The following is a 14,823-nucleotide window of genomic DNA, read 5'->3' as shown; positions in this document are numbered from 1 at the left end:
GGGCGATCTTTGGCTGCATAATGAGTTCAAATGGTACAGACCATTTCTCAAAGCCAGTAACAACGCCTCTCAAATAGAAAGAGAGAGTGTGAAGCTCTTCAGGTCAGGGAACTCAAAGGCCTTAGGAGCAGAAGATACTGCTTGGACCTGTGCGTATCCACATACGTCCTTCCTGACGGGAAAGGCGGCAGGAGGGAGACATGGAAGGCAGATTCTTCTGAGCATGGACTAAACCAGCACAAAAGCAAAGACACTCACAGTGCAGACCTACCCAGCTCGCCACGCCATCAGAAACATGACTGAACTTTTCTGATTTCTGGTGACTCACCGTTAACCACCTTAAGCCTGACTTCTATGAGGCTAAAGCATCCCACAGAGCACGGGGAGAGGACAAGGATTGTTTAGTAGCCACAGACATTACTTTCATGTATGTAACGTTCTCAACACACGTGTGATATCTACAGGAAGAATAGGTGAGAAAAGAGCAGCTAAAACCCAACCAAGTGGGACCACTCCGGTCTCTCAAAGTTGAACATGAAGAAACAATCCTCGGTTGGCCCATATTTCTGGAGATTGGTGTGTGCTCAGGATATACAACAGGAGTCAAATCAATATTCACCCAGAGAAACACATTAGGAACGAGCAGGTCTATACTTACCCAAGCGTGCAAGCTCTCCAAGGATGTAGAAATGAAAGATTTCCTTCGTCTTCCTGTACATGCCCCAAAGAACATCTAAAAGCTCCCTAAGGTTAATTCAAGAATAAAAAAAGGCCTTTGGCAATTGTGATATTGTGAGAATTTCCATTAGATAAAGTTAATGGGATTTTTAAAAGTACTTCTTGGTCGCTATTAGGTCCATGCTGGGAAAATAATGGAAAAAGTCCAGAAAAAATGTTTTTCAAAATTAGTGGGAAGTAATACAGGGGAGAAAGGAGAACCTTGGTGGAAGACAGACATTCTGCTTCCTGGAAATGACCATCAAGGTACCCAAGGTCTTCTGTAATTCCAGCTATTGTTATAGCTAATGTTGCTTGCTACTAACCAGGTTGGCGACTGAAATTTGCAGAGTGCTCAGGGCCCCTCCGGAAGTCGAGGGTGGCTAAGAAATTGTACTATGCTTTGTTTGCTTTTGTTTTTTTGCTTTTTGCACCCCAACTGGTTTCCTTATTTCATTCAGTTGGCCAATTTTGAGAGGTGAAGAAAGGCAAGGAAATCTCACACCAATCCTGTTCTCCGACACAGTCTAGCTAGCTGTGTGGCTCCAGTAAAAGGGGTTGTGGGTATCTTGTGGGTGTTCCGGCTGTAGTTTGGTGTTATCAGAACTTGAAGAATAGGACTGGGTGGTGAGAGGCTGGAGTTGCTGCTCTTGCAAAGGAGCTGGTTCATTTCTTAGTACCAACATGGTGGCTCACAGCTGCCCATTACTCCAGATCCATGCAATCCGATGCCTTCTTCTGGCATTGCTAAGCACGAGGGCCAGAGTTCAGATCCCAGCACCCAGGAAAAGCTGAGTCACTGTAATCTCAGCAGTTGGGAGGTTGAATTGGGATCCTCTAAGCATGAGACAGCATCAGTAAATTAAGGGGAGAGGGACTGAGGAAGACAACCGACATCATTCTCTGGCCTCTACATGCAGAAGCATACATACATGCACACACACACACATACACACACACACACACACACACACACACACACACAGACACACACATACAGGAGAGAGAGAGAGAGAGAGAGAGAGAGCGCGCAGACACAAAGACACACACACAGACACAGGCACACACACACACACACACACACAGTTGAACGACTGACTACAGGTACTGAGCAGCCGTCAGAGGGAAGACAGACTTGGACACTGAATTACTTCCCTCTCGGAAGCTGGGCAATGCTTTATACCCTACCTTTTGCAATAAGAGGTAGAGAACCTCATCCAGTCACCATAATTTCAGGTCCTCAAGGAGACCTCTCAGGGAGGATTTGAAATCACATTGGGAAGCAACTGCAGTCTCTCTCCAAGACACTATTATTACTGGTGCATTATAGGGGCCAAAAGTCGGGGCTCGATTGTCTGGCCACACGAGCAACAAGCATTTTATCTGTTCCTCGGCAAATCTATCTGCCAGAATTGCTTGGGAATTTTAAAAAAGAAATTTCTTTAGGATCCCGTCAGACTGACTGAGCTAGGCCCAGAAATCAGTATATTGAGACATTTCTCTGTAAAAGTCTCCATCGCTGGGGGAATGGGCACGTGGGGACTGGCACTGTACATTGTATACATTGGTTAGTAAACACCATGGGTGACTGATTCTGTAGCTACACAGTGTAAATTAGGACAAGGAACTTTATGCCAATCTATGCAGAGCACAGTTGGGGCGACATATCGACAGGGTCTTTGCCTGTAGGCCAGAATGTGTCTCAGAACTTCTAGAAAGGTTTATGACCCTCCTTTCATATATTTGCCGGGGAATGGGGTTCTCTGGCAACATCTTTATGGGCTTGTGCTACAGAGCCCTCAGGAGTGACACTTCTTCCTCGGCCTGGATGGTTTCCATGAAGAGCAGGACAGAGAACGTGTGTACCACAGCTAAGTGTTAACTTAGGAGGCTGTATGAGCAGAGACTCCTGGTCACTGGGGCCTCAGTTGCTGTCCCAAGGACTAGCCATGATTGTATCTCACAAACAAAGGACTGAGGCTGAGGCAGGGAAAGGAACGGCAGGCGTCAGAGCTCAGCAGTACACACACAGAGCAGAGCTCAGATCATTCTGCCTCTGGGTCTCATATTTTCCCTGTTTACTCAGGGCCCTTCATAAATCTTTAATCATATCTGGAGGATTTCAGTGCCTTTTGCACACTTTAGCGATCAATGTAGCCTCTGGGTTAAAAAAACAATCACCTGTCTCTTTTGAGTTGAAGCAAGTGTCAAAGATGCTATTTAATACTTTATAAAAGTTCACAAATGTCGAGGTCTGAAGGGCAAAGTCATTGCTTTTTTTATATAAACTTTAAACTTAAAGGATGGTTCATTTTTACTTATGCACGTGTGTGTGTGTGTGTGTGTGTGTGTGTGTGTGTGTGTGTGTGTGTGTGTGAATATGTGTAAGTGTATACCATGTGTTCGGATGTCTGAGGCGTTCCTTTTCTGGTTGCCTGATGTGGATGCTGATGTGGACGGAACTCCAGTCCCATGGAAGAACAGCAAGCGCTCTTAACCGTGGGCCCATCTCTGAAGACCCTCGGAGAACTTTTAACGCAGACGATTCTGTCATGCAGAGGTCTTGGCGGGAATGGAATTAGTGCTGATGAAGTCTTTGATGTTCTGGATGTCAGAGGCATTTTCCCCTGAGACTGGAGGTCAAGCTTGGTCATTTGTAATCAGCTGATAAAAAGACATGTGTGCGTAGCCACATGGGAAATCTATGACTATTATCAAATAACGATGTAGAGTATAATTAAGGTTGTGCTATTAAGTACTAATTAATTAAGCTGTCAGATTTTAATCAAGGAATTGATTGTTTCAGCATAGCTCGCTAGTGGCTTCATGTCTTTGCAAGGCTCTGGAACCCTGATTTGTTAAGATTAACAAATTAAAGGGCCACATTCCAGTCATGCATGACAGGATGCAGTGTGCTTTTATGCTGCCTAGATTATGGACCCCACAACTCTCCGCTTCTTTCAGGAAGTCTACAGTGAGATCAGGGAGCTGGGAAGCTGGGAAGATATCTCTGTCAGTAAAGTGTTCTCTACATATACACAAGGGCCTAAAGTCAGATCCCACAGAATCCATGCGAAAAGACAAGCATGGTGGTATGTTCTTGTAAAACTGGTTCTGGGAGGTAGAGGCAGGTGCATCCCTGGGACTCACTGGCCAGCCAGCCCAAGGATACATGTCAGGGTCCAAGACAATGACAAAACCTATCTTAAAAGATCAGATAGACGACAATACCAAGATTGACCTCTGGCTTCTGCATGTGTGTGAACACATGCATACCCACACAGACATACACACACACACACACACAGACACACACACACACACGCACACACACCCAGAATATACACAAGCACTCACACATACATGTGTACACGCATACTTATATCTACACACACACACATATCCAAGCACATAATATATGCATACATTTGCACATATACACACATAAGCACAAGAGCACACACACTTGCACACATATGTACGTACACATATGTATAGACATGTACACATGTGTGTATGTGTTGAAAGGGGTATATTTTAGGGCCAGGCCAAAGGCTTATATTTCTGGCAGTGAATTTAAGATGGAAAAAAGAATCCTAGGTACCTACTGTGTGCTAGCAACATGCTGCTTCACTGCAGTCTTGACACTGTCCACCTTACTGAAGAGCACTGTATTAGTTATTTAGTTTACCACTCTAAGAAAACACCTCACAGATCAGCACAAGGGAGTCAGCTTTATTTTGGCTCATGGTTTTAGAGACCTCAGTCCATCATGGTGGGAAGGTGTGATGTCTGGAGGATCTTTAGGTAGCTGTAGGAATGTGTGGTAGCTGCTGCACACATGGTGGCCTGACCAGGGAAGAGTCTGTGACAGGAAGGGACCAGGGACACTATACTCACAAAGTCTCCAGGCGCCAGCAACCTGTCTCCAGTGATCCTCTTCCTCCAGCTAAGCCCCATCTTCAAAAGGTGTCATGGTTTCTGAAAATAGTACCATCATCTGGGAAACAGCTGTACAAATACATGGGAAACATTTCTGACTCATTATAACAAAGTATCCGCAGGAAAGGTAGGCGTGCTGAAACTTCTATTCCCTGAGCCCCAGTGTATGTGCACCTGGAGGCCAGAGGGCTGCCTCAAGTGTTGTGTTCAGGTAGTAGGCTCTTTATTTTGAGACAGGGTCTAGGCTGATTGGCCAGTGAGCCTTAGGGGTTCATCTGTCTCCACCTCCCCAATATTGGATTCTAAGTATGTGCCACCATGCAGAGCATTTTGTAGGTGGGTTCTGGAAAGTGAACTGGGTCCTTTCACTTGAAGCCGGACATATTATTCAGTGAGCTATTCTCTCAGCCTCTGTTTTGCATTGATGACACAAGAGCAGCTTGCAGCTGCATTTTGCAACAGTCGCTCTTAGCTATCAGTTTCTTTTATTCCCAGAGGATCACTGTGGGAAAACCACCATTTTTAGAGTCATACTTACTAGAGGCTAAACCTGGACTCTAACAGTTGCTGCCTATGAAAGTTTGAAAACCCTTATTAATTCCCCTGAGCCTCTACCTTCTCATTTGCTGAGTAGGAACAACGTCATCTACTTTGCAGAGGATTAAAAGACAGTAGCTACATTCCACTAAATGTGTCTTATTCTTCAGCTGTGGTGCTAAAAGCACAGTGTCCATCAATTTATTGAACCCTTACTATAACCCTCTATAACAGTATTGCTCAAAATTTCTGGATGATGGGATTCTTTCTTATCACCTCATCTGATGGTGGCCATAAGCTACAGGGGGCCATGTCTCCTGTTTTAATTTGAATAGTGAATGCCCCCAAAAGGTGCATGTGTTAAAGGTCTGGTTCCCAGCCGGTGACAATATTGGGAATCGGTAGGAACTTTAGGCAGTGAAATTGAAGAACGGAGGTCACTGGTAGGTGTGGCCTGGGGAACTTGGAAGCCTGGACTCTTCTAGTTCTTTCTGGTTTCTGGCTGTGTTACCATCATGCATTCCCTGCCCTTATGTTTGTTTTCCTATAAGCCCAAAGTGATGGGGGCTAAGTCTTCAAAATAATGAGCTAAATAAATCCTTTTTCTTCCATTGATTGATTGATTGTTATATATCCCAGGTTGAGGCTCTATGGTAAGAGTAATCTTGAATTTCTGGTCCTCTTTTCTCCATCCTTCACTTGCTAGGAGGGCAAGTGTGTGCCATCGTGCCTGGCAGACTGTTCTCCTTTAAGCTGCTGAATTTCTCAGATATTTTGCCCTAATGACAGAAGGCTGACCAATCCAGGAAACTTGAAAACATGGCTTGTGTAACTTAGAAAAGGATTTTTAGTATTCTTCTTATCTTAATGAATTTAAATCCACTAATGTCACTTGGCTAGTGGCTATTATTTTAATTTTTAAATTAAAATGTTTGTTTCATTATTTTGTGTGTGAATATTTTCCTGCATATATATCTGTGCTCTCTGGGCCTATAGTACCCCTGAGAGTCATAACAGGGCAGTAGATCCCCTGGGACTGTAGTTGCCCGTGGTTGTGAGCCACCAAGTCAGTGCTGGGATCAAACCATGGCCCATCTGGAAAAACAGCCAGTGATGTTACCCTCTGAGCTACTGCTTCAGCTCCTGCAGCTACTGATTTGACAGTCAGAGCTCAGGAGGTGGGGCCTGAGGAACAGAATCTTAAGGTACTTCTCAGTTACATAGCAAATTTGAGTCTGTCTTAGGATGCAGAGAACTCTCTTCCTATCCCCTCAAGGAAAAGGAGCCAGGGCTTAACAAGTTTAGGAGCTGAGGTCAGAATGTTGGGCTGTTTGCTCTGTAGTCCCTGAAGACCGATGAGTCCAGGTCGCCTTAGGACTTGTGTCTTTGTCTCAGCAAATGACAGGATAGCAACAAGTCAACCTCTGCTGCAGGCAGGAGGGGACAAGGCACTGGCAGAGGTGGCCTACAAGGGTGAGAATTAACTATAGAGTCCATGTTCAAACACTCCGGGTGGGGCCAACAAGGAAGGGAGCTGGTGAGAGTTGGTGTGTCTCAGGAGCCATGTTGAGAGCTTTTCAAGGATGACTTCATCCCAGCCTCCAGTGACTGCCATAACTACTTGTCTTATGGCCAGCAGCTGGAGCCCCAAAGAGGTTACAAGATGGCCCAAGGTCTTACATATCCATCTCCTAGCTCCTGGTGGGAGAAGCAGTCCACTCGGGAGATCGATATGGGGTAGGTGGGTTCTGCATAGGTAGCCAGAAGCTGCTGTGAGCAGGGTATGAGAAGGGAGGTGGGGAGCCCAGTGGGAGAGGGATGAGGAATAGTACAGGGAAAGCCATTAAAATAATAATGATCAGTATGCTAGTTCTCTGCACCCTCCCTCTAGAACCTCTGTGTTGACACCAGCAAGGCTGCCTTCTCTGGAGCCTTCAGGGACATCAGTCTGTCACTCTCAGGGCGACCATTAGAACAGCCTTCCTATGGAGCACCAACATTGAAGGAGGTGCCTGTGTTTGCTTTTCTCTTCGTTTGTAGATTTGTGTTTTTCCTGTGTTTGTAATTCTTTGGTTCTTTCAGGAGGCAATGCCAAGATCTCCATGTTTCAGGATTCCTAATTGACTCTTATAAGCTTGCTCTGAGAACCGTCAGAGAGGCGGGAGGGCGGTTTGTCAGTGTCACGCTTCTGGTCTGGCTCTGTGGACTGGGGCTGCAGGCTGGTGGGTCCTCTGCCCTGGGGCTGGCCTGTGACAGCTCCTTGCCTTCAGGGGGCTGCACCGTTCTACAAAGAAAGCTTCCTGATGGGAAGAAAACCTGGGCTGGTGGCAGGTGGAGCCTCTGGGCTTCAGTCCTGCAGACTGACTTGGGAGGGGGTGGGTGGGGGGGTGAGGGGTGGGGGGTGGGGATGGGTAGAGAGTTGCAAAAGAGGGGAGAACTCAAGGTTCTGGGGAAACTTTAGCCTTGGCTTGCTACGTTCTGGCTATGTGATTTTTTTCATAAGTTACTAAGCTTCTCTGAGAATTAGTGCTTGACAGTTTAAAAAAGAGAATGGGTTTGTAGTTTTGTGACGGGTTAAACTGTGTCCTGACATCTGAATTCTAAGGACGTGCAGATATGGCTTCATTTGGAAATAGGACCTGAGTAGCTGTGAGTAAGACGGAGTCATGGGGTGGCTGAGGATCTAGCTCAGTTAGTGGAATGCTTGTACAGCATGAGTGAGACCCTGGCTTCTCCTAAACTGGGTGTGGTGATGCTTGCTTGAAATCCCAGTGATTAGGAGGTCGAGGCAGGGAAACCAGGAGTCCAGTGTCATTGTTGTCTATTCAGTAAGTCTGAGGAAAACCTGGCTACCTGAGACTTTGAAGAAAAAGTCAGAATGGGGTAGAACATGCTATAGTCTAATGAGATTGGCCTTGGGTTCTGCTCTCAAGAGGAAACGAGACAAGCACAGGAGAGGAGGGAGCTATGTGAGGATGAGGGTGGATAAGGAATGTCTGAAGCTACCAGGATCTGGAAGAGGTAAAGTGGGATGCCCCCTGAGAGCTGCTCTGGGGCTTCTGGCCTTCAGAATTGGGAGGTATTTGGCTTGGGGACCTTGTGCTAACAACCTTGTGTGTTACCTTGTTGGGAAACAAATCGAAGGGTGGATGATTTTGAGCAGCTGAAGCATCTATCTCTGTGTCTGCCAAGACGAGATGTCCGAAGATGGACTTTTATTTCTTCCTTCATTGCAGTGTTAGGAAAAGACACAGGGTGTTAGAGTGAGTGAATTCACATGCCCTGGGTGGGCTGGCCAGTGTGTGTGTGAGTGATTGTGTGTGTGTGAGCATGTGTGTGTGAGCATGTGTGTGTGAGCATGTGTGTGAGCATGTGTGCTCTAGCTGCATCACTGAGCTTGCTTTGTTGGAACTCTGGACAAGTTGTTTGGCTCCTTTGATCTCAGTTCCAGGGAAGAGATATGAGCTGGAGCAGCCCCACCCCCTCAACACTGTCCTCACGGTGCCAGGAGCTGGCTTGGCACTCGCAGGTGCACTGTTGGTGTCACAGCATTGGCCTCAGAAAAAGTTTCAACTAGAACAAGTCAAGGTGGAGAGACAAAGAGCAGGAGGAAGCCTCACGGTCCGTACCCTGGCTCCCCCATTGCTCCTTCTCCAATGTCTCTTCAGTGCCTAGTTGGTCCCTCTTTGTAGCCGACACATTAAAATCACAGACTCGCTCCCGCAGCATGACAGTGCTCCGTTTCTCTGAACTCTTCTCAGCAGTGGCTCATGGGTCTCCAAATCTTATCATCACTCTTCCTCACACCATTTTCAGAGGTGACCCATGATTCCCCAGGGTGGATGCCTTTCCTCCTTGGAGGTCGGCTTGCTTGTGGCTAGTGTGATGCTGATGGAGTCTGAGTGGCAAGTGAGGAGGGCAGACTCACAGGCCTGCTGTGGCCATGGCCAGATTGGCATCTGTGGGAGAGCAGATCCGGTGTGTCCTGATCAAGGACTAAGTGTTCACTGGAATTAGGATTGCTGTGGATAGTATATGTGTGCCTTTGTGTGTGGTGTGTGTGAGCATGTGTGCACGTGTGCATGTGCACACAGGAGTGTACAGGTCAGTGCACAACCTCAGCTGTCAGTTCTGAGGAGTCTTCTATCTTTGTTTGAGACAAGATTCCATTGGCTTGGAATTTAGGCCAGGATAGCTTGGCTTATGAGCATCCGGGGATCCCCCTGTCTCTGTCTCCCACCCTGCTCCTACCGGGATTTCCGGCATGTGCCAATATGGCGGCTTCTAACATTGCTTCTGGGGATCCACTGTCAGGGTTCCACTCTTACCAGACAAGTGCTTACTGACACATTCATCTCCACAGTTGCATGAATAAAATTTTAAAACACATTTATGTCTCTTCTTGGATGTATTGTCTATGGCTGCTTTGAGCTATAATGGCCCAGATGAGTGGGCTTGAAAGGCCTCAGATGTATCCCAGCAGCCTTTTCGGATAAAGCTTGCCCACCACAAATAGCAACTGCACCTTTGCTTCCACCTCAGTGCTGAGAAGGTTCCTTGGGGCAGCAGAGAGGAAGCTGTGAGTCTACAGGCGTGATTCTGTGTAAGGCCAGAGTGGGGGCTCAGGTGGAGGTCCTGTGAAGCAGGGTTGGGGCATGCAGCCCTTAAGAGTTCTTGGCTCTGCTACGGAGTGCAGAACGTAGCCTCCTTCATCTAGGACGGAGATGCGCTCAGCTCTGGGGTGAAGGGGTTGGAGTGCAAGATGCTCCACAGCTGTGTAACCTGACTGACTCTTCAAGCTTCGTTCACCAAATGAGAAAGATCACATTTGTGGTGTGGCCTCAGAAGGAGCATCTAACCTCTGCCTGGAGCACCTCCTGCATCAAACGCTTCTCCAGGACATGTCCTGCTGCTCCAACCAGCTCTGTAGCACCCATTACTTGGTGTTGATGGTCTGAAGCTCAAGGCTCAGCAGATTTATATGATAACAGCAAATGCCGATGAGTTACAGAGGAAGGCGCAACATTCACGTGGCTTTAGACATTTACAAGTCACCTTGTGAAGGCCAAGCTGCTCTGAGACTCTGCTCTCTTATGCCCTACTCCTTACCCTGGTGATTCAGAGTCGTGAAGCCTGCTGGCCTAGGGGAGGACTCAACATTCCCAATGGAGCGCCGATGGTCTCCATACCTTGCCTTTTGATTTGCTCCCCAGTCTTACTTCTTGTAGTGAATACTCTTGTTCTTGCAAAATGGCAAATGGGCCAGTGGCTAGCTCAATGCTTAGCACACATACCCTGGTGTGTGTGTGTGTGTGTGTGTGTGTGTGCATGTGTGTGTAGAGTTGAGTGTTGGTGTCACTCTGTATTTTATTCCCTAGAGACAAGCTCTCTCATAGACTGTGGAGCAAGGCTGGCAGCCAGCAAGCTCCAGCCACCCTCCCGTCTTTGCCCTCCACAGTGATGGGGTTAGAGGTGTGTATAGCGTGATGCCTGGTTTTTCTCATGGGTACTTGGGATCCAAACTCGGCTCCTCATGTTGATGCATGCTCTTATCCCTCATTGGATCTCCTGCCTCAGGTTTCCTTCTTCACACAGACTCCCAGGACAACGCCCACACAGCCACAGTCTTCTGTTTCGGAGCTGAGAAGTTCTCATGCTCTCTTTTCCAATGGGATGAGCTCCTACCCACTTCTTAAAACCAGGTCACAAAGATGCTTCTCAGCCACATAGTAAGAGCTAGACCCCTAATCTAGCCGTGCAGATGCACGTCTCTTTCTGTCTCTTGATTGCTCTGCTTTCCCGTGCAGGCCAACCACAGCAGTTTCCCTACTGACCAACGAGCCAGAACAGATTTCCCTCAAAGGAGGCCACAGGAAGGGTGCTAGCAATTACTCTAATCTTTAGCTTTTCTGCAATCTCTTCCCTGCCACCACCCTGTCATACCTGCTGAGAACTGGATCCCAAGGGTACACTGTCTGCTTCCTACCTGTGAGGAGGTGGACAGCATCTTCTGCCACACTTTCCTGTCAGTGCTATATTCTGCCTGAGTGTACGGGATCCAGGCACCATGGATAGAGCCCTTGGAAACTGTGAGCCCAAACAACCCTGTCTTTAGGCCATTTTGGTCAGAAATTTTGTTGCAGTGATAATGTGAAAAGTATCTACCAACATTCATAAGTGTTTGTAGACACAAAGAAGATACGAATCGATACTTGCTAGTCGCATTTTATGCTTGGCTGATGAATTTTGAGCGACACAATTAAGATCCTGATTTTCACAATCTCTTCCCATCCACTTTTTTGGTGGGGATATTGCTTGTTCTTGTTTTTCCAAGGCCTCAAGGTGCACCATTGAGTTATTGATCTGAGGTCTCGCATTTTTAAATTCTTGAAAATTTTATTTATATTAATTAATTAATTTATTTTCTTTAATTTGCCGAGCTGTGACTGTTTATTAACTGACCAGATTATAAAATTACCATGGGCGACACTTCAGTTCATCCGTCTAATAAGCCTGTTTATCTGCTATTCCCTGTTGCCAGCGTCTCCACCTTCTACAAAGTGAGGTGTCTTTTTCTTCATTCCACCTTGTGGGGAAGGTAGTTTGAAGGGCCACAGGAAGTTATTTGCTTCCTTGAAGCATTTCCCAACTGTATAGATCTCATGAATTAGATCCTCCATGCAGATGATGCCAAATTTACCAAGAGATCGAGAAATCAAGGAATTATCTGTCAAGGCTATCTGCTTTTTATTGATTTCGCCATAGCCTCGCTTGTAGAGGAGCTCATTTACTGACTCCAGGCTGGGGTGCCCCCATGCAATGTGCGGTTCCACAATCCTCACCATGTTAATCGAAGCCTTGTTGAGCTTAACAAAGGTGCCATTGAGGATCTGTGAAAATGAAGCAGTCGCAGCACCTTGCGCACCCCTGGGCTCACTCCATTGATACCTCGGATTCTGATGGCAAAGGCCAATTTTGGTTCTGCGGGCGCACAGATGTTCCCAGCTCTCCTTGCTATCCTAGCCATGCGAATCTCAGTCCGGTTCATCTGTCTGCACTCCTTGTGAGAGTGCTTTGCCCTCTCATAGATGAGCTTCCTCCTTGCCCTTCACAGTGTCTTCAGGGCAAACTTCTTCCTCAGGCGCCTCACTCTCAGCTCTGCAAAATTCCTTCGCTTTTTCTTAAGGGTTTCTGGCTCAGCGGGAACCTTCTTTTTCTCCTCTGGTACAGCCTCTCTGGTTCCAGCCGGAAAAAGAGAGGATATTTTATTCTTTATTTAAAATATAATTTCTTTTTCCTCAAGCCTTGGGTTCCTTTCAAATTTATGGTCTCGTATTCTTTAATTATCACCATTACTTGCACACACACATGTATGCACGTAAATATAGAAATGCAATCTGCTGGGTCCGTTTAGTGTTGCTTGTATATATAACTTTTTAGGGCTGACCACTTGGGATTGAATAATTATTTAGGGTGCTCATTTCGAGGGAAGAGTAATTCTCATTTTCCTTTCTCACCTCTCTCAGCAGCTTTTAATTTCCTTAGCTCTTCCTGCATCCATGTTGGCATGTCAACTAGTGCTGTTGCTCACGCCATGTTTAGGCAGCCATGTTGTTGTGATTTCATGGGTGTAGCTTCCCTGCCACGTCTAGAAGACATGATCTTCCAGCTGTCATTCCGATCTTCTCACTCTTTTTCTTCAGCCTTTATATTTTAATATATCTTAAATAGCACACTAGCTGGGCAGCTGCCTACCCTCCATGCTGCTAGGATCAACCTCCCACAGATAACTCTACTACTGACTAATTTCTGTGTTCCTTCTTGGCTGCTTTTGACCCATTGAGCAGTCCTCTGGACCTCGTTCTCTTGGCTCCTTTACATGGCGGATCTACTTCTCCGTCCTACACACTCCTAAGGCATGACGTCTCTCTTCCTCCTCTTTCCTCACAGTCTCCTGATCTTCTCTTAACGTCTTTTTTCTTCCTCGGTGCTCCCAAGCCTTAGGTGTAAGGGTCGCATTCAGATGCATCACTTTGGGCTGAGCACACACAGCCAGTCCTCTGCATTTCAGTTAGCAGTGGCTTTCTGTAATGGCTTTTCTTCTGGTGTGAACAGACGCTTCTTGGTGACGAGGTAGTCTCTTACCTGTGGGATACGTATTTAGAACTCAGCTAAGTGTCATCCTGGTTGAGCAAAGTGGAAGTAGGCAGTTCACATTTTCTGGAGAGGGAGAGTCAGTTTTAAGTACGTGGCCCCTGGTAGGTTGACCACACTCCCATAGATGACCACCCACCCAACCCAATTGTTTGGACTGCACATATTGGTCACAAAGTCGGAAGCGTAGGAAACAGGGGTAGATCTGATGTGTGCCTCTGTGTGTGTGTGTGTGTGTGTGTGTGTGTGTGTGTGTGTGTGTGTGTGAATATGATAAAAACAAATGGTCTAAAATTCTCAAAGAATTAATTAAAGGTGTGTTAGGAGAAAAATAAGTTACGACCCTATAAAAGCATGTTGGAGCCCCTTGTGAGCAGACTCTGGTGTTATGAAAGAAAGCTATCAGTCTCTGGGGCAGGCCGAGACGGTGATGTCATGTGGGTACTGCTAGGGGCTTGCATTGTAAGGGTTCTTGGCTGATGAGAAGTAAGCCAGGCTTGGGGATTCCACCCTGGGTAGCTCTGAGATTGCTTGCCCTGGAGCCAGCTGGACGGCAGCTGTTCAGGTTCATTGGCTCTGTCTCCCGGGCAGCCAGGGCAGTGACAGGAATGATAATCTTCTGCAGATGCAGAGAGCTCTGAGAGTTACTCTTCACAGGGCGCAGGATGGAGCTGATATCCCAGCTCTGCTCTGGCTACTGTGCGACCTTGGCTAGACCTGTTCCACACTGTGAAACGAGGAGTGCTAAAGCTGGTCCCAGAGGTTGTAAAAAGCCAGGTTGAGATAAGGAGAGGCAGCTGGGCAGCAATGTGCTGTTGAAGGAGCTTTCTGCAGGAAGGGTTCTGGTGTGCGACCTTGGTCTAGCTCTGAGGCATAAATGCTCCCACCATGGTCAGTGCAGAGCAATCAATGTCACAACACAGGACACAGACTTGGGAAGCGATCTGCACTGTCAGCTCTTGTAAGCGGCTGTGTAGAGCACATCCTGTCAAACCTCCTCTACTATCATTTTGCTAGTGGCTTCCTAAGGGTGTCTTCAGAAAGCCTGGGCCCAGAGAGGATGGTGTGATCACTGCCAACATGGGTGACAGAAGTGATGGTGTGGGCCTAGGTGTGGGAAGTGGTCTAAAGAGCTGGTGGGCATTTTCATGCGTACACCCTATGGTTGGGCAAATTGCTAATGGACGCCTCATGCTCTGGTACTTATGCTTGCTGAACACATGGAGAAATTCATTGCACCAACAGTTGGCATTGTGTTGGTGACAACCTGGGCTTTACAGGCAGTGAGCCTGGGCAGGCATTCTAGCCTGTTAGTGATGACCCTGGGGAAAACTGCTTGTTCCCTCTGCTTGGCCTCAGTTTCCCTGCCCCAGAGAGGGAACAGTAGAGGAGGAGGGTGGAACAGTATCTGCACGGAGATGAAACTCTGGTCCAGGGCTGGTGCGCCTCCTTCCCTTTAGAAGCTGCAGAGGG

General features: G+C 47.1%; 1 pseudogene; it reads right to left on the bottom strand.

Moving 5' to 3' along the window:
• Positions 1-11,687: 11,687 nt before the first annotated feature.
• On the bottom strand, positions 11,688-12,792 carry LOC108352055 (60S ribosomal protein L7 pseudogene; annotated as a pseudogene).
• Between the last annotated feature and the right edge of the window lie 2,031 nt (positions 12,793-14,823).

The sequence above is a fragment of the Rattus norvegicus genome, chromosome 10 (assembly GCF_036323735.1).
Source record: "Rattus norvegicus strain BN/NHsdMcwi chromosome 10, GRCr8, whole genome shotgun sequence".
Lineage (NCBI taxonomy): Eukaryota > Metazoa > Chordata > Mammalia > Rodentia > Muridae > Rattus > Rattus norvegicus.
The sequence above is the reverse complement of the archived record's forward strand: the minus strand, read 5'-3'. Positions and strand labels throughout refer to the sequence as shown.